The 20,279-nt window shown below is 34.6% G+C and overlaps 1 pseudogene; it reads left to right on the top strand.

The window, feature by feature from the left end:
* Window positions 1-935: 935 nt before the first annotated feature.
* Window positions 936-20,279, top strand: part of LOC101442359 (beclin-1 pseudogene) — a 107,174-nt pseudogene continuing 87,830 nt past the window's right edge.

Genomic DNA, 20,279 nt, shown 5'->3' on the forward strand with positions numbered 1-20,279 from the left:
GATGTTTTAGCTTATAAGCTTACAGTTTGCAAATGTCCAGATCAAGGCATCATCAGGAGATGCTTTCTCCCCAAGCTGCCACTGTGGGTGGTCAGGCATATGACAGTATCTGCTTGTCACTCTTTCTTCCAGGCCTCCTTGCTTTCAGCTTCTGGTTCCCACAGCCTTTTTTTTTCTCAGTTTTTGTGGACTTCTCTTTGTTCTTGTGGTTCTTCTCATTCCAGTTTATAAAGGACTCTGATAAGAGTATTAAGACCCACTCTGTAGCTGGCCCATATGCAGTGCTGATGTGCACAAGGAGTGCCCTGCCACGTGGGGGAGCCCCACGCACAAGGAGTGCACCCTGTAAGGAGAGCTGCCCAGCGCAAAAGAAAGTGCAGCCTGCCCAAAAGTGGCCCCCCACACACAGAGCTGACACAACAAGGTGACGCAACAAAAAGAAACACAGATTCCCGGTGCTGCTGATAAGGATAGAAGTGGTCACAGAAAAACACACAGTGAATGGACACAGAAAGCAGACAACTGGCAGCGGGGGGGGGGGGGGGGGGGGGGGAATAAATAAAAAATATAAATAAATCATAAAAAAAAAAGACCCAATCTGGGCTATGCCTTACTGGAGTAATCTAATCAAATGGACCTTATTGAAGCTAATCTAATTAAAGATTCACAACAGGTTCACATCCACAGGAATGGACCGATTTAAGAACATAATTTTCTGGGGTCCACAAAAGAATCAAACTACCATGCAATCTTTTAACACATTTTCTGGGATAGAGTAAGCAATTAATACATATTTATGGAATGAGTATAAGCCTGGAGAGCCTGACAGAATATAATTGACAAGATTTAGTTAAACCTAGTGAGTGATATAACAATGGTTATGTTTAATACAATGTTGGGTCTGATTCAAATTCTCAGTCAGCAATGACAGAACCATGAGTGTAGTACAGATGAAGAATCAGGATGCATATTTACAAGCAGAGGAGGAACGAAAAGGAACAGAATCTGAATTTGTGTTTAGAGGTATGAGAAAACCAATCATAGTTGGGTATCAGACAAGATAACTATGAACAACATTTGGTAAAAAGTTTATTACTTTAAAATTTATTAATATTGAACATGGACAGAGTATGTCTATTCTGTATTCTGTATTTAAGAAAGTGTTTTTGGAAGGATAGAAAAAGATTAAAGGTTGGAGGGCAATTTGAGGAGTGAAATAGTATTTCTGTGTGGTGGCTCTTGCCCTAAAGCTGTTCCATAAAGCTGATAGAGCACAGTTTCTGATTGTAATCTTCAAAAATTATGCCTAATCATTCTATATCTTTTTTTGTTTTGTAAATGATTTACTTATAAAATTCAGAGGTATGTGAGTTTGGTGGGAGTTGTCAGCAAGTTTCATGACTTCCATAGAAATAAGCACTTTCTTTGTATTATATAGCTATAATGTGTCTAATACAAGTTCTCTTCTTGTTTATTATATTTGTTTAAAACAAAAATAAGCTAAGAATTAAGACAGCAAAGAAAAAAACAAACTGTTTCACAATGTCTTTCCTTAGTACTATAGATCAAATAAGGATTTGATAAGACTGAATAACCAAACACAGTTTCCCTGGTTGATTTTACATGTGTTTTGTCACACATCATTTCTTAGAGTAGGTAGTACTATCCACAACTCCGCTGGAAGGGAACAACTGGAAGTCTGGTGCATGGACTCTCTTGGACTCTGCCCTATATCTCTCTTCCCTTGCTTGATTTTAATCTGTATTCTTTCTCTGTCAAATACCATAACTGTGAATATCAGCTCTCAGTGAGTTCTGTATCTCCTTCTAATCAATTATCAAAATAGAGGGCTTTCTGAACTCTGAAGTTGGTGACAAAAGTGAGGGTGGTCTTGGGAACTCCTGAACTTTGTAATACCATCTTTTCCATCTTCAAGGACACTATCTTAGCTCAGCATTTTATCATTTACTACTTGAATTGTTGACTCTAACTTTAGCTTCCAATCTCATTGCACCCTAAAATATCTTTCACAAAGTGCCCCAAATGATCAATTTAACTCTCAGATGTGAACATGCTGCCTTTGTCATTAAAACCCTTAATGGTGTCTCCCTGGCTAGATGGTTTACAGGACCTTGAAAAAAATGTAGCCCAGATAATCTCTTCAATGTTCATCTGCTAGTAATCTCCATAGCACTGTCACAATGAAATCTGTTTTCCAGAGAATTTCTTTACAGCTTAAATTTCCTCCAGTTTGCCATGTAGTAATCTCTAAGGAAGTCTTTGGAAAAAGAGAAACAAAAGGACAAACTCTACAAAACTCTAAAACACATATATCCACAGCTTTTTAACCAGTACATGTGTTTCCATCACTCCCTTCCTGCTCATTGTCCCCTTCCAGTTTTACTGTCTTGATAATTTCCCAAGGTACAAACCTGAGACAATATTAGGGTTCCCTAATTTTTTCTGTTATCTCAGGGATCACTATCTTTTTTTGTGTCAAGTCTCTCAAGACATAGTTGTTGCTTCAGTGTCTATCAAGGATACAAAACCCCTTTAAGGCTGAAAGCTGAAGGATATAACCACCACACTAAAAAATGTTGCTTCCTAAATGACCATCATGACATAATCAGAAAATCCAAAGCTACATGACTGAAGCTGAACTTCCTCCCCCAGCTGTTATTATGGACATTAACAGAGTCTTGTCCTACTATTTGGGATTGAACCTTATAACATAAAAGTCATGCCCTTAATCTTAACCCATGTTCCCGTGGGTGTGAACCCATTTGTAAATAGTATCCTTGTATATATTAAAGTGAGTCAGAGAGTAGACTCCTCTGTGAATAGGATTTAAATGGTCCTATTTAGATGAGGCCAAATTACTATTAATTGTAGACCACCATTTATATTAGGGTTTGATCATTTTAATTTTTCTTTTCTGCAGTTTCCAAATTTTGCATAATGAGAATATATTCTCTATATAATCAGAAAATGTTGTTTTAAATAAAATATGTCTGGCAAAATGACCTTCAGGACTTAATGGAAGATTTCTTTATCTCTGATTTATTTTCTAAGGTGCACATATTTATTTAGAAAACAATGTAGGAAGGTAAGATAACTGTATAGTTTATAGGATTTACAGAGTAATTTCTCCTGCTATAATTATTATTGATCAGAAATTTATTGAAGTTTTATTGTCATGATTGACAACTTAGAAACCTTAGAGAAGAGTGAAAACAATTGATTAAAATTTAGAAGAAATCCTCTGAAGAGAAGTTACACATTGTAGTTTGATGTAATGGTATACTTTAAACATTGTCTTGCCTGCAACATCGTCACTGACAGTCTTATCTAGGTGATTGGGAAAGTCCATTTTATAGACCAAGAGACTGAAGTTTGAAGGAATCTTGTGTTAAAAGTCTTATAACAAGTTAGTGGCCAATACTATTTATCTGTCAGTTTTCATGCTCAGGTAATCTTTATTCATGTTAGGCCTTTGGCTATAATAGAAATATGTTTAGGATTAACTCTAACTTCAAATGGAAGCTATATGTTACATGAGTTTTGAACCACTTAGTTGGCATCAAGTAGCATAGTAATTTCATAAGGGTCAGGCAGGCAATGAAATCTAGCAGCTTTGCTACTGCTGTCAGGAGGGGTTCACTTGATTTGGAGCATTGTCAGTTAAAGTGGTGATTTGAGAGGCAAAGAAACAGGAGGACTACTGACTCCACTAACTTGAGGTTGTGGTTCTGGTTGGGGTAAGCAACAGGCTAGTGGACCAGAAGGGAAATTTAAAAGGGAGTTCAAGCAGGTGTGACATACATAGATAATTGATAAGTCATTTTCATACTTCAGGTGACCAGAAACCACTTATACATAACAGAGTCTGGAGCACGCCTAAACCTCCCATGTATTCATGGTCAACAGAGACGGTGTGCACACCAAAGATGTGAGAGAGCCCTGTGGAAAATAAAAACCCAGGTCAACTTTGAAATGGCATATTAGACTTTCCTCCCTAAATTAAATGGAGCAAATAGTTTTACAATGTGTATGCCATCCCGAAATTGGATTGAGATTATTTTGCCTTCCCAAATGATTACATTGGAAAAAGCAGAAATACACCAAGAAGATGTATTCCTCCCTAAGTTGAAATGAAAGTGATGGGTGTGTTATAATAAAAACATGTGTTGGCTATATATCAAAATAAGCCTGTCCCATACAATATCAGTAGTCTCATTTATTCAATATTAACTTTTTATATGAAATTATAAGCAGTTGTGGCAGAATGATGTTACCCTTTGTGGATAGTCCTAAAATTGATGCTAAGAATATCTTGACTAACACCTATAACAGAGGAAAGGTCTGTCATAAATGTACCATTCATTCCTTATGTTACTGAATACCTATTTTAAGAATCATCTGATTCACTCCGTGACTTGAGGTCACTAGTTTTCAAGAACTGGGACTGAAGGAATTCAGCAAGTGCCAAGGATATGTAATAGTGTAAACTGCCAAATATGTATGTATAATTAGATTGTAAATAACATGAAGCAAGAATGATGAATTTTTTTTACATTTACATTTTTAAAATTTTTTAAAAATTTTTGTCTTTTTAAAAGATACATAGATGACAAAAATGTTACATTAAAAAATATCAGAGCTTCCCATATACCCCATACCCAACCCCACCCCACTCCTCCCACATCAACAACCTCTTTCATAATTGTGGCACACTCATTGCATTTGGGGAATACATTTTGGAGCACTGCTACACAGAATGGATTACAGTTTGCATTGTAGTTTACACTCTCCCCCAGTGCATTCAGTGGGTTAGGGCAGGATATATAATGTCCTGCATCTTGTCCTGCAATATCATTCAGGACAACCCTAAGTCTCATAAATGCCCCCACATCACACCTTTTCTTCCCTTTCCCTGCTTTCAACAACTCCCATGGCCACTGTCTCCACATCAATGATACAATTTCTTCCATTGCTAGAGTCACGATAGTTCTATACATTTACATTTGTATTTACCCTCTAGTGCTTAGGACAGGACTTTCTTAATAATTCAGTTCTAAAATATATTTAGTATATTAGGAACATGCTAAGTTATAACAATGAATTGAGCTATGAAAAAAATGGGCAAATATGTTTTTAAACTAGAATGACAATATAAGATCTGGAAATGGATGGATCTTGAGAAAAATTCCTATTCTGAACTGTTATGTTTCACAGAGAAAGAGAAATATAGTAGTCTGTTTGATATCCAACTGCTTCTTGCATTTTTACTGAAGGGTTTTTTTCCCTCAAATTTTCTCCTTGTACCAATTTTTGACATATCTTTCAAGATTCTGCTCAAATTTAAGAATTCTAAATTGATAATAAGGTTGAACAAAGTAAAAACAAAAAAAAAAAGAATTTTTCACCATAGTTAAAATAAAATATTGTTTTGGGCATATGACAATGCATGAAAAAAATCTCATTTTATAAAATTAGTAAAATTGCCTAAAAACTTTGAGGAATTGTTCTCAATAAATAAATAAATAAAGCTATTTTAATTTTTGTCCTATGTGCCTTTTTAATTTATTTCATTTTTAAAATTTTTGCAAAATTGAGAAGGTGGGTTGGTTTGCTTTGTCATTTTAAATTTTGTAAAAAATGGTAAAAAAGATACATAAAAAAATTGAAATGTAACCTCAACATCAGTGACATCTAAGTCACATATTTTTTAAAAGTCATTCTGCATTGTCATTTAATAACTATTGTTTCTCTTTCACACATTTCTTCTCCATCTCATAATGAAAATAATGAAACTAATTTTAAGAAGATTGACATTATAAAATGACCATGTAAATAAATTCAGATAATGCCTATTTGAAATCTAAATGTAGAAACCTTCAGTGCTTCATTATGTTTACTTGCACAGAGAGATAGAATTAGTGAATCCTAAACAAATACTATTATGTTATTCAGTTTTCATTTCTGTTATCTTAACTTTTTATCTGGTTTTTCTTTCATAGGTTTCATTAATTTGGTGTTTTGATGTGAAATTGTAACAGCATATTTAAAGTGAAAAAATTGAATACAACAGAAAAATAGTAGACAGTGAGAAATGTTCTGATATATCTCCAAATACTTTTTGCCACACATATATTGTATAATAGGAAAAATGACATAGTTTTTTCATAATCTGGATCAAACCATAAATTGCCTCCATCAGGAGCATCACTTCCAATATTTGTCTAAATCATCGTAGTTATTTCTCAGTTAACTATAATGAATGGAATGCTCTCCTGTGGTACCTAGTGGAGAAACAACAGATGAATATTAATGATTATGCTGATTAAAAAGTTCTAAGAGCAGAAGTAGGGATGTCAGTTTGGCAGCAAACTTGTATAACAACCTTTCCTATGTCAAGCCATGTTGCATTTTTTCTCCTGCTCATGACAAATCAATTATTATTATATAGATAAAATATAGACTGGAAAACAAAGGTAATAAGATAAATCTGTCAAGAAATGATTCTAGTCTATGTTTCTAATATAAATGTATGCTTGTTTTGAACTGAAAAGTTATGTTTTATTAATATAAGAGGCATAAAATATTGAAGAGATTTAAAAGTACTCAGTAAATTGTTGAAAGGTTTCATTGAGTATTTTTGTTTAAATCAAAGGAAATATGTAGACAGTGTGGTCTTTGGTTCTGAGTACCAGCAGCATTTTGCCATATAGTATGTGAACTTACCAAAACAGTCTTAACAGACATATAGTGTGTGTGCATGCATTTTATATGTATCTATCTATATAATATATATTTAATACACACACACAATCAGTTGCCATATTCTAAATCAGTCATGGAGTTTCTACAGCAATTTTTCTCATGGTAAAATAGAATAATTGGTCACCTGTACAATCAACCTTATATTATAATTTAAGTTTTCCATAACTTGTTTATATTATCAAATTAAAAATTGAAAACCAATACATAAATTTTATGTAATTATTATCAAGGAAATTACAATGAATTTGCTAAGATACGTTTAATTATGACTTGTGTTATTGTAAGGATGGCTATTTCCAATAGACAAGTCGACCTAAAACTACATCACAAAGGACAAACATGTCTTTTAGTGAAAAGCTGATTTATTGACAGTATACAAGCAAAGAACTGGGAGAATCTTCCCAGAACCAGTTCAAAGTTAAAATGGGAGCTAGGATTTTTATAGGGGGAAGAAAAAAAAAAGTGGTTGAGAAGAAAAACAAGTTAAAAAAAAAAAAACAGCAGTTTTATGAAAGAGAGTACTTGCAAAATCTCAGTCCTGTGTTGTCTCATAGCACATTCAACTTGTCCTTGATTTCAGTGGCTAATAAACCACAGTTTAGATATCATTAGGCAGTTTCAAGGCCTTCATGACTCCTTTCACAGACAATTGCTCAAGAGGATATCAAACTTTTTGTCTTTTGGAAAAATTATAGATTTATACCATTCCGTCTGTTTTTGTTTTGAGATATTATCTTATTCCTGAGAGCAAAACTGAGGTCAGTTAATATCCTTCAGGAAACTAAGTGCAAAGAGTAAACTTCTAAAATTAGATTAATTAAAAAAAAACAGTACAATTAGTTTTAGAATTTTCAAAGCTGCCTAAGAAATTTCAATAAGCACATTTTCTAGCTATCACTGGGTCCAATGTTACAAGCCCTATACCTCTCCGAAAAGAGATTCTGAGTAAAACTTAAAAAGGATTTTCTTTTTTAGATTCCTTCAATTGTTTTGACCCTGTTATAAAGATTTTTTTAATTCTAGCTACTCTATTAAATCATTGTATTAGTCTGCCAAAGGGTGCCAATGCAAAGTACTAAAATCTGTTTGCTGTTATAAAAGGTATTTATTTGTGGTAAAAGCTTATAATCACAAGGCCCTAAAGATTCCAAATGAAGGTTGATTTCTCACCAAAGTCAGTTGCCACGTGTATTGAACAAGATGGTTTCTGCTCTCTGCCTGTCTCTTTCCTGGGCTTCCTCTTCCTCTTGAGGCTCCACGTAGGCTGGCATGTCCGTCAGGGCTTTCCCTCTCTCTTTGCATAGGGCTTGTGTTTCTCAAATGATGGCTCACATCTCCCCAGGGCCCCAGGATAAAAAATGACAGAGCTTTCTCTCTTCCCATGTGTCTTCTTGATTAAGTGTCCATTTATCTTAGCCCACCAAGAGGGTAGGACTCAGCTGGAGTCTTACTTTACTTACATGGTTGAATCAAAACCCTAATCTTAATAGGTAATTTAATCAAAGACATCTCAGCTGAATCTACTACAATCAAAGGGCATCACACCCAGAATCATAGGTTAGTTTCCAAAATAATCTTTTTCCTTTTGGGATCCATAAAATAATCTCAAGCTGCCACTATCATCATACTTCCTAAAGATCGTAGTACCTTAATTCTTTTCTAATATATTATAATAGTTTTCTCAGCTTCCTACTCTACTGGGACTAGATGTCACATATCTCTTGTGTTAGTAGGAAACAGCTCCTGGAATTAATTTACATGGATATAAGTGTAAGCACATGGGGTCTATGTTAAGGTCCATGTGAGAAGGGAACTCAAATCTTGAGACCTTGTGTATTTAGGGAAATGGAACTGATCTTCCTATATTATACTAATAACCATAAATTACCTTGAAAAATAGATTATTTAGGGCAACCAGCAAGATGGCAGTGGAGCAAGGAGCTCCTAGAGTCAGTTCCTGCTACAGGGCAGTTAGTAAACACCCAGAGCTCTCTGGAGCTAGCTGAAGCACCGGTTTGGGGGTTCCAGGAGACCAGAAAAGCATCCTGCAACATACTTGAAGGAATGGAAGGAGGAGGTGGCCCATCTGCAGAGAAGATATATAAGTAGAGTGCTCCACACCACGGAGGCCAGTGCCCATCCTCCACTGGAGGCACAAGCCATCTTGGGAACTGTTCCATGGCTGGAAGTCAAATCTCCACTTCCTCAAAATGGGGGAAGAAGAGAACTGTTGGGCACCAACTTCAGCTACTGATGAGTGAATTCAGCAGGCTAAAGTATAATCCTAAGAGGAGCTAAGGTTTGAGCCTGTCCAAGTCAGAAAGAAGTCAGTAGCCACCATCCTAACTCTGTACCTGGCATGAGAGGAAGTGGGGTGGACTGAAAATCACAGTGCTGGTGGAGACCAGCTTTTTTCCATCCAGATCAGATTGCAGCTCTAGACTAGGCCCCAGCATCACCTCTGGCAGGGAGGAGGCTATGGGGACCTGCACCAGCCTCACCCAGAAATTACCGGCCAAGCCACAAAGGCCAGTGATTGACATTCTCTGGTGGCATGAGCCACCCTAAGAGTGGCTCCATTTCCCAAAAACAGGGGAGGAGGAGACGATGGGCAGCCAATTTCAGCTACTGATTTGTAGACTCAGCGGGCTAGGGTATAACCCAAGCTGGTGTGTGAATCTGTCCAAATTGGAAAGAGGCCAGTGGCTGCCATTTTTAATCTGCCTCCAGTATGAAGGGGAAGCAGGGGTGACTGAAAATCACAATGACAATAGGAACCAGTTTCTTTCACCCAGATCAGCCTGCAGACCCTGGACTAAGCTTCTGACTCACCTCTGGCAGGGAGGAGGCTGGTGGGCTCTGAACCAGCCTAGCCAGGTAACTGCAGGTACCTTTGGCTGGCACAAACTGAAAAATTGGTCATCTTGGACCTGCACTGCATAGATCGCTGCCCACACCTGCAGCTTCATCTGATCTCCAGGCAGGGGAAAAAGGGGCATGAAACTTCATCAGTCTCTCTGGCAATTACAATCTAAGCCTGCACAACTTGGATTATTCCACATAGCTGTGCCTCTGTCCTTATCTCTGGCAAAGGAGAAAGTTGTGAGAAGTTTCATCAGTCCCTGGGGCCATGAGGGCAGCTTGAGCCTCCAAGACTTATAGCACCAATTATATCCTTGTCATCTACTGCACAGCCAGCAAGGGAGAAAGGACAGGAAGTCCTAAACTAAAGAGAAAAACTGAACCCAGAATAAATATTCTAGTAAGCCAGATGCCAAGACACCAACAAAAATTTAATATCCACATCAAGAAAGATAAGGATATGACCCAGTGAAAAGAACAAGATAAGCCTCCAGATGACATAAAGGAGTTGAGACAGCTAATCATAGATGTTCCAACAAATCTCCTTAATAAATTCAATGTGATGACTAAAGAGATTAAGGATCCTTACATACACCTCAGCAGGGTCCCAGAGACAGCCAAAGTAGATAGAAGCCCAGGTACTGGGTCTCTTGAGGGCTACATAGACCCACAGGTTCTATGGTTATGGCAGATGGCTCTGGAGTTCAGTGACATGTCAGTTGGCCCTTCTTTGGACTTTGTGTTCCTGAGTGTGATGGAGTTGGACTCAGATATGACCTTTCTACACATACCTCTTCTGTTACTTTTAACAGACCTGTGGTTTGTGCTGGGGTTGTGTATACTCAGGAGACCTGAATCTCTGGACTGTCCATGTGACAGCCAGGCCCTGAGCCTCAAGAGACTTGCAGCTCCTACACTCTGGTTTATTGGACTTACCCTGGCCAGCTAACAGGGAGGTGAAGAAGGTCAACCACCACACCAGGGAGCCAAGAGTGCCTATAACTTCAAGCAGGAGAATATCATCCCTCATTCATGTGGAATCTAAGCCCCCTCTTGATATAGAGGGGGAGTGGACATAACCATCCCAGGGTCTACATGCTGAAGACATAGAGTATGGATTAAAGTGGACTTACTGATATTTTACTGTGGAACTATTGTGATTAGTAATGGAAGAAATTGAAGCATTGATGTGAAGATAGTGGCCATAGTAGCTGCTGAGGGTAGGGAGAGGGAAGAAGAGATATGATGTGGGGGTATTTTCAGGACTTGGAGATGTCCTGGGTGGTACCGCAGGGACAGATGCTGGACATTGTATGTCCTGCCATGGCCCACTGGGTGGACTGGGGGAGAGTGTAAACTACAATGTAAACCACTATCCATATGGTGCAGCAGTGCTCCAAAACATATTCACCTAATACAATGAATATGCCACGATGATAAAGAGATTGTTGATGTGGGAGGAGTGGGATGAGGGGGATGGGAAGTATATGGGGACCTCATATTTTTTTAATGTAACATTTAAAAAATAAAGAAGGAAAAATAAAAGACACTGGATGAGCACAAAGAAGAATTTGAGCACATACATAGAAAAATAACAGATCTTATATGAATGAAAGTTGCAATAAATGAAATTAATAAAACACTGGAATATATAATTGCAGGTTTGAGAAGGCAGAAGAAAGGACTGGTGAGCTTGAAGAAATGACCTCTGAAGATGTACATACAAAAGAACAGATGAAGAAAACAATGGAAAAAATTGAATATGGTCTCTGGGAACTAAATGACAGCAAAATGTGTGCAAACATATGTGACACGGGTGTCCCAGAAGAAGAAAACGGAAAAGGGTCAGAAGGTATATTTGAATAAATAATGGTAGAAAATTCCCGAAACCTATTGAAGGATAGAGATATCTATGTCCAAGAAGCACAACATACTCCCATCCAAAATAATATGAGTAGACCAACTCTGAGACACATACTAATCAGAATGTCAAATGCCTAAGACAAAGAGAGAATTCTGAGACTAGCAAAAGAAAAGCATTGCATAACATATAAGGGATACCCAATAAGATTAAGTGCTGATTTCTCACCAGAAACCATGGAGGCAAGAAGACAGAAGTGTGATATATTTAAGATACTACAAGAGAAAAACTGCCAGCCAAGAATCTTATATCCAGCAAGACTGGTTTTCAAAAATGAGGGTGAAATTAGAATATTCACAGATAAACAGAAACTGAGAGAATTTCTAAACAAGAGATCAGAGTTTCAGGAAATACTAAAGGGTGTGCTAGAGCCTGAAAAGGAAAGACAGGAGAGAGAGGCCTGGAAGAGAGTCTAGAAATGAAGATTATGTCAACAAAAGTAACTAAAGTGTCAAAAGAGTGTGAAAATAAAATATGACAGATAAAGCTCAAATAGTCAGGAATAAATTAATCTATGATGGAAAGCACTTGAATTCAGAAAACTGCAACTCAATGTTACAAGAAATCAAAAAAGGCCTAAATAACAGGAAGAACATTCCATTCTCATGGATTGGAAGAGTAAATATCATTAAGATGTCAATTCTACTCAAATTGATATACAAATTCAATGCAATCCTGATTAAAAATCACCAGCACTTTTTACAAAAATTGAAAATACAATTATCAAATTTATTTGGAGGGGTAAGGGGTCCTGAACAGCCAGAAACATCATAAAAAGGAATAGCAAACCCTTTCTCCAGACTTTAAATCATATTACCTCGCTATAGTGGTAAAAGCAGTATGGTACTGGCATGGTACTATTCCATGGTACAGACATATAGACCAAAGGAACCAAATTGATGGTTCATAAAGAGACCCTCACATATATGGTCTCATTATTTTTGACTAGCCCATCAAACCCACACAGCTCAGGCAGAACAGTCCATTCGCCAAAATGGTGCTGAAAGACCTGGATATTCATAGCTAAACGAAGGAAAGAGGACCCCTATCTCTTATCTTACCCCCAAATTAACTCAAAATGGATCAAAACCTAAAATTAAAAGCAAGAACCATAAAACTTCTAGAAGAAATCATATGAAAATATCTTCAAGACATGGTGGTAGATGGTGGATTCTTAAAGAAGATAAGAGGAGGACTGAGATGGACTACTGATGCTTAATATATGTAGTTTTAATTCACTTTACTGTAGAAGTGTGGAAATGTAAAGAGTGGATGGTAACAAATAGTGAGTAACAGCTAGTTTATAAATAGGAATGTGACTGAAAATAGTAGTCTAGGGATGTAATGCCAGCTGACAGAAAATTAGAGAATAATCTAGGAACTGAAGAGCAAAGTAAACCAAGAGGTGGATGAGAATTATGGTTGATGTACAGATGCAAGAGTGTCCTCTGTGAGCTAGAGCAAATGTACATCACTACTGCAGGGTGTTGAGAACAATGGGAAAAATACAACTGGAGTGACCTCTGGAATGTGGTTAGCAGTAATAATATAATATTCTTGCATTGATGCCAAAGATGTACTGTGTTGATAATGTGGCAGTATGGAAAATGTGAGCCAAATGTACACTATGGACATGGTAACAATCAGATGATATTATCTTATCCATAACAAATGTTCCACCACAGTGTGGTGTGTTGACAGAGGGGTGTTGTTTGGGAATTCTGCACATGTGCATGATTGTTTTATAAGTTTACAACTTTTGTCATAAAAAATATATTTAAAAAATAATAATAGGGTGGGTTGGGGGAAAACACACCAAATGTAAGATAAGGACTATAAAAATTAATAGTAAAATTTTGACAATATTCTTTCATTATTTGTGACAAACATATCATGTCAATGCAAGATGTTGGTGGAGGGTTGATGTATGGGACCCCTGTATGATGTTACGCACATTTGCTTTGTAAGTTTACAACTTTTACTATACACTTAATTGTTTTGGTATGTTCATATATAAATGATATAAAGATAATAATATTAAGGAGGGTTGGGGGAAAATACTTTTGTTAGTAGTAATATTTTGAAAATGCTCTTTAATCATTAGTTAAAAAAAATTAACAACAATGCAATGTGTTGGTGGTAGGGTGAGTTATGAGAATCTCGTATGGTGTCATATATGTTTGTTTTGTAAGTTCACAACTGTTACTATACACTTGTTTATGTATGTTTGTGTGTGGGTGATATATTTCATTAAATTAATTTTAAAAATAAAAAATAGATTATTTGTCTTAATGGTACTGTAGATGGGGTCTTCTACAAGAAACTGGAACCACAGGCATTCATTGTGTGTAGAAATGAGGTAGAAATTCAAACTAACTGTGTGGTACCAGGATATTAATGCTGCAAATGCAACATAAAGACTAGTTTAGAACTAGTGAAATCCACTTGACCCACGAAAAAGCAAATGCAATATTGCCTTTGGGAATATAACCAAATCTTTTGTGCACATGGATCCTTTTAGGGTTAATTAACAAACCCCTCCACTAAAGATGGAGCACACAGAGAAAAATTATATGAGAAAATAAGCACTCCAAGGAAAAGAGTGAAGTGATATTTGTACTGAAGAATATATACCACAAGAAACAAATAATGTGAGTATTCTCTGAAAGAATATTTAAAATCTGTTTAAATGTTCAAAAAGAAAAGAATTAACTAGACAATATGAAAAAGACCAACCACATATATTTCAAGTTGAAGTCAAGCAACACTGCCAAAGAAAAAATGAAGAGAATTAATATGTTGGAATTTAAGTGTGAAGATTTAGCTCTAATACAGAGCATGAAATAATGGAAGGAAGGAAGAAAGGAAAGAAAGAAGAAAGGAAGGGAGGGAGGAAGGAAGGGAAAGACTGGCTAAAATCCACAGAGAATAAAACGAGCTTAAAAAAATTACAAGAGAAGGAAGTAGGAGATATGGAGAAGGGAGGAAGGGCAGAGCCCAATATTCAGAGAAATAACATTTGTAAAATTGACATAATTGCAGAGAATATGATTCTTCAGATAAAAAGAATTCAAATAGTATCAAACAGCATAGATAGAAATATTTCTACACTTACATTGTAGAACAAATGGAGAACATTAAAGCAAATAGAAAATATAAACTGTTACCAGGGAAAACCACTTATTAATTAAAACACAACGACAGAATTGTAGTGTGCTTTCCATCATTCACAATATGTGGCAGGAGAATTCTGTACCTAAATTTCTGTATCCAAATAATCCCAATTTAAAGGGTAAAAATATATATATATAAATACTAAAAATGTAACTGGAAAAAAAGTATGAAATGATAAGCCTCAGAACTAAGATGTGGACCCTGGCAGTAAGGAGATGATAAAAAATATTAACACAAAATATCATTAAATCTAAATACATATTGAATGTAAATAGTAGTAATAATTATGATTAAAATGTGTGTGTTTTTTTTTTTTTTGGGCAGGGGGAGAGAAAAACTAGACTAAGATTCCAGATCACAATTACAGAAAATGGAAAAGAAGAAAGTGGAGTTAACTCGATGAGGAGGAAGACATGGATATAATTTATTAATTATGGACTTTGTTAATCTAAGTCTACAAGCAAAATTAAAAGAAGATTACTAAATCAATAAAAATAATGGATTACATTCACAGAGCAGGAGAGGAAATAAAGATAACATCAATCTTAGAGAAGGAAGGAAAGACAATTTTGAAAGGCAAAAACAAAGTATGATACATGGACAACAAAATAAAAATAAAGTTATGTAAACAAGCCCAATTATATCTGTATTCATAATTAACATAAACTGAAGGTCAATCACATTAAAAGTTAGCAGCTGTAACTTTATATAATTGAAAATGATCTTAAATGAATAAAAGGAGCAGCAGCAACAATAAACAAAACGAATCCCCAATATATGCTGCTTACATGAGACACATTTACAACTAAATGACTCACAACAGTTGAAAATAAAGAATGAAAAAGATAAATCAGGTAAATGCTAATTAAATCATAGCTATTATTTCTACAAACTAACTTTGAATGTAAAGCAAAAATCTAGATAAGATAAAGCTATTCACTGGGTAACAAAAATGAACAAACCTGTTGGACCATACAACCATTCTGAATTTGTAAACCCCTGACTATATAGCAATATATAGTTAATAACTAAAGAAAATTTAACATACTTTAATTTCATAAAGATATGAAACATAAACTGTGACAAATACACTACAACTTGAAAAGTCCATTATGGAAAAATAGAATTAGAGACCAATCTAATAAATACAAAAATTCCAAATAAAGCGTTAGTAATTGTAATCAATGCATGTATTAAAAATTAATAAAAAACATAAAAAGAATAGTTGACCAATGAATTACATTAAATACATGAAGAAGTTCATTTCTGGCATTTTGGAATTATCATTTATTAGTAAGAGTATGATTTGCACTCTAAATTTAAAATTATTTTTAGTTAATTTGTTTGTGTGCTTGCTTTTAAAGAACGTTACAGATTTGTTTAGCTAAAAAGAAAGTAATAGCATGTGAATACATTCTATTTTATATTTATATTATATTATATTATCTTTTTGATGACATAATGTTAAAGAATATTCACAGAATCACAGAGGAAAGTACATTTCGAATGTTAGTCAAGTGATATTTTTGAATAAATTACTTAAAGTAGTAAACTTTTTCAGTTTGTATATTACATTATTTTGCCTGATCCAAGACAAGATAAGTTTTTATTATTCTATAAAAAATCTTCAGCTTTGAGAGAGTGATAGTTTTCCCTAAGTTGACCTGTCCATGATGGCAAACGATTATCAATGTAAAAGGTGAATTCATGTTTAATTTCAAGTGCAACACTCAAATCTGAACTTTAGTTTTAAACTACTTACAGGAAATATTTTCATTGCATAATTAACCATTCTTCATCTAAATTTTAGATAACAATATTTAACTTAAAACTGTGAAGAAGACATATTACACATCTCTTGCCCTAGATTTAATTGGTTACTATCACTAATATTTGGTCAAATAATCAGGCTTTTCCAGGTATAAAATATGAAGGTATTTCCTTTATTTTTAATGTGGTAAATAGTCAACTTAAAATTTATATTGAAACTGTCCTTCAAAACAATGTATTATTACAGTAATGTCAATTGAGCTCTAATTAATAATTAATGAATCAAACTCTAATGATTGTATTTTTAAACTATGACTACAAATATTTTCCTCTTTTAGAACATGGTACATCATGGATCCAACTATCCAAGTCAGAAAAATTGAATGATCATTGAATTCTCTTTCTCCACTCCTCCATTGTCAATGAACAGATTGTATTGATTCCACAAGTACCTTTCTCTTTCTCCACTCCTCTATTGGCAGTGAGCAGATTGTATTGATTCCACACGTACATTTCCATCCCCATTGCTACTGCTTAACAGGTTATTGAAATAACTTGTGAAATGGTCTCTTTTCTTCTGCTCTTAATGCCATTCATCTTCCACACAAGGGCCAGAGTAATATTTCTTAAATGTGTATCAGATTATGCCAGCTATCCAGATTAAAATATCTCAGTAAATTCCCTTAAATAATGTATAAATCCAAAATTTTTATAATCACAAATATGGCTTTAGGATTAAAAATATAATTCAGGCCCACATTCACTCCTTCTTTATTCCACTCTTTCAAATGTGTTTGCTTTCATACATACTATGGCTCTGACTTTGTATAGCTTTCTTTCTTCCTGTAATGTGATTTACTCTTCCTGCTGGGAAGTTTTATTCATTCTTGTTTTCTCAGTTGTCTTTTTTTTAATCTCCTGGGAAGCTTTCACTAAGCATTTTACTTCATAATCCACCTTCCCTTTAGGCTCATACTAATCGGAATCAAATTAGTATGCCCCAAATACACTTGAATTGTTGATTACTATATTAAAACAGCTATTCATTTAAATAACTGATTAAGTAATTCTATCATACTTATCTCTCAAGTTAAAAATAGTCATTGTAAAAACATCTGTCAGATATTGCTTTTAGTACTAAAAGTGGCATGGGAATTACATTTCCTTTAAGATTATTAAAACATTCAATTATTCCCATTATATTCTGATTATCTGATCTATTACTATATTCTTAAAATATTTAGTAATGTGATATCCTAAAGTAATTTTAAGAGACTATATTTAAGAAACATTTTGGAGTCTGCAACATAAATCTAATTTTTAGGTTAAAGTTCTGTAAAATGAAACATTTTGGACACCAAATTTATTTCCAATAGGTTTTCAAGCAGGTTTTCAAACAGTCCAGTTTTCCTCTGTCTTTTTCAAGTGAATGATATGCTGAATTCAAAACTACTAAATTATTTTATAGAAAGAGAAAGTTCTTGCAAATACTCCAAGACTTTGATGATTCTAACAAATATGAATTTGCAGACTTATTGTTTTATTTATTCAAAACTATTTTTAGTCATCTCCCATATACTAAAAACTGACAATGTTGACACAAGATTAATAAACATGCTCAAAAATCATGTAAACAGACTTATAAAGGAAAGCAATATGGTATGAAAGTTTCTTTGATGGTGAAAATATAATGAACTGTAAGCAAAATCAGACTATTCGAAGTTCCCTGTTTCTAAGGAACTTATGCATACTGTAACGTATAGAGTGAAACTTGCAAATATTTTCCAAATAAAGGAAAGAAATGTTATCTAAGTAGAAAAAACGCAGACATACCAAACAAAACACCTAAATATGGCTTATAGTTTTGCCCATGATGAAGTAGATTATATTGGACTAATTTTACTACTGAAAAAATTATAAATATTAGAATTTTTAAATGTTGGATTGTCTAAAGGCAATTAAAAGAGCAGCAACTAAGGTAAAACTTGAGAGTTTACAATATCTGAGAAAAAGGAAGAAAATGAAGAGACTCTTCTCCTTAGATATTTCTCTGAGGACAATTTTTTCAGTTCAGACAGAGTTCAAGAATTAAGTAGAAATAGGTTTGGGCTATAGAGGCAAAGTTTGGAGTTTGGAGTTGAAATGTGGTAAGTACTCAGAGAGGTATGCCATAAAATCTCCAAAATATTCGCTTCAGTTTTTGGCTTTTACATTACTCTTGCACAGGTGAGACTCTGAGAGACAAAGCAGAGAACAGCAATTGAGAAGTTAACTACCATATTTGAAAAACATTCAAAGTTAGACTTTCTCACTTTCTAAAAATTTTCTCACTTTGTTAGAATTGCTAGACAATTGCTAGAATGCTAGACAATTGCCAAGAAGTCCTAGCTTTTCAAATTAAATGAGAAAATCATAACAAATGACTCCAAAGCCTAATTTAAATTCTTGTTGCATTTACAGGGAACTAGATAAATCTTCATTTTTTGCAACATAAAACTTGGTGAGAACGCAAAAGAATGCCTTGGACCTCAAGACTACTCAGATCAGCTGTTTCTTTTCACTTTACAGTTAAAAGACGTGTGAGAAAAAGTGCATTTTTCATCCCAGGGGTTATAGCAGAATTGGCCTCAAGAAAAAAATTTGTGCTCAGTGAAGGGAAGTTTGTGGGGAAAATATTTTAAAGAGACAGAGGCTTGGAAAGAGTGTTCCAATAGTATTCAAAAGGTAGAGATATGATGATAAAGACATGGATGATAATTAGGGCAAAGGAGATAGTATGCTGCTCTAGGTACCTGGAATGAAAGGCACAGGTGAAATGAACTATCACTCTGTACACTGTCACTTTGTGATAGATCTGTCAGAAGAACCCAAGCAAGCCTGGAGCTATGTTTCCACAGTTTATAATTAAGTAGAGGTTTTGCTATAATATCAATTGTTTGCTTCTTGTTTTCCTATCCTAGTGTTTTCCATTACATATGTAATGAATTTACATTCGCAAAACAGTTTTAAATGTATATATAATCCCTTTACCCACAAATCAGAATGTGAACATGATGCTTTGTCTTTGTAATTTCATTCCATTTTTATTCCAATGACATTGCTTGTTTTATTTTGGATGGTGTTTAGCCCTATGTCGTTCAAAAAATATGTAGATGGTCGAGAAACAAATGATTGGCACCAGCTATCAGTGTTCATTAAGTTGAAACTTTGACATGTTTTATATTATAAAAAGCCAAATTTAATAAATGTCAGGTAGCCTGCCAGATGTTTCATCGTGAGATATGATTCTTACCAGAATAATGTTTCACAAGCAAGGTCAGTTGTAATTAATTAAATAGTCTTCATATGTTCTTAATATTAACTTATGACAATGAAAAATTGTTTGATAATTTGGAAACTATAATTTTATCTTTCTGTGTGTAATTTTCAACTTCTTTTAATTAGTTAAAGGCAATTTGAGTAGTATAATGGAAGTTTATTGTAACCAATCATAGAACTAAATGTGGCTTTAATGTTAACTAGCATTTAGAAATTTTCCCTAGAATTTTAGAAAACTTTTCTTCCCTCTTCACATCACATTATGTTAGTCTCTGCTCCAACAAAACAAACCAAGAAAAACTCCTTTTTTTAATAGATCTAGGTCAAATTTAATAAACTTGACAGTATTTTTCCCCCAAACCTACCAGTTAACTATAAATTGCTGCTCTCAAATTAGAGCTTTCTTTTAGGTAGGAATGCAGAATATAGACTAAATAATTTTGTTATACAT

Source organism: Dasypus novemcinctus, chromosome 7, assembly GCF_030445035.2.
Source record: "Dasypus novemcinctus isolate mDasNov1 chromosome 7, mDasNov1.1.hap2, whole genome shotgun sequence".
In the NCBI taxonomy this organism is placed as follows: domain Eukaryota; kingdom Metazoa; phylum Chordata; class Mammalia; order Cingulata; family Dasypodidae; genus Dasypus; species Dasypus novemcinctus.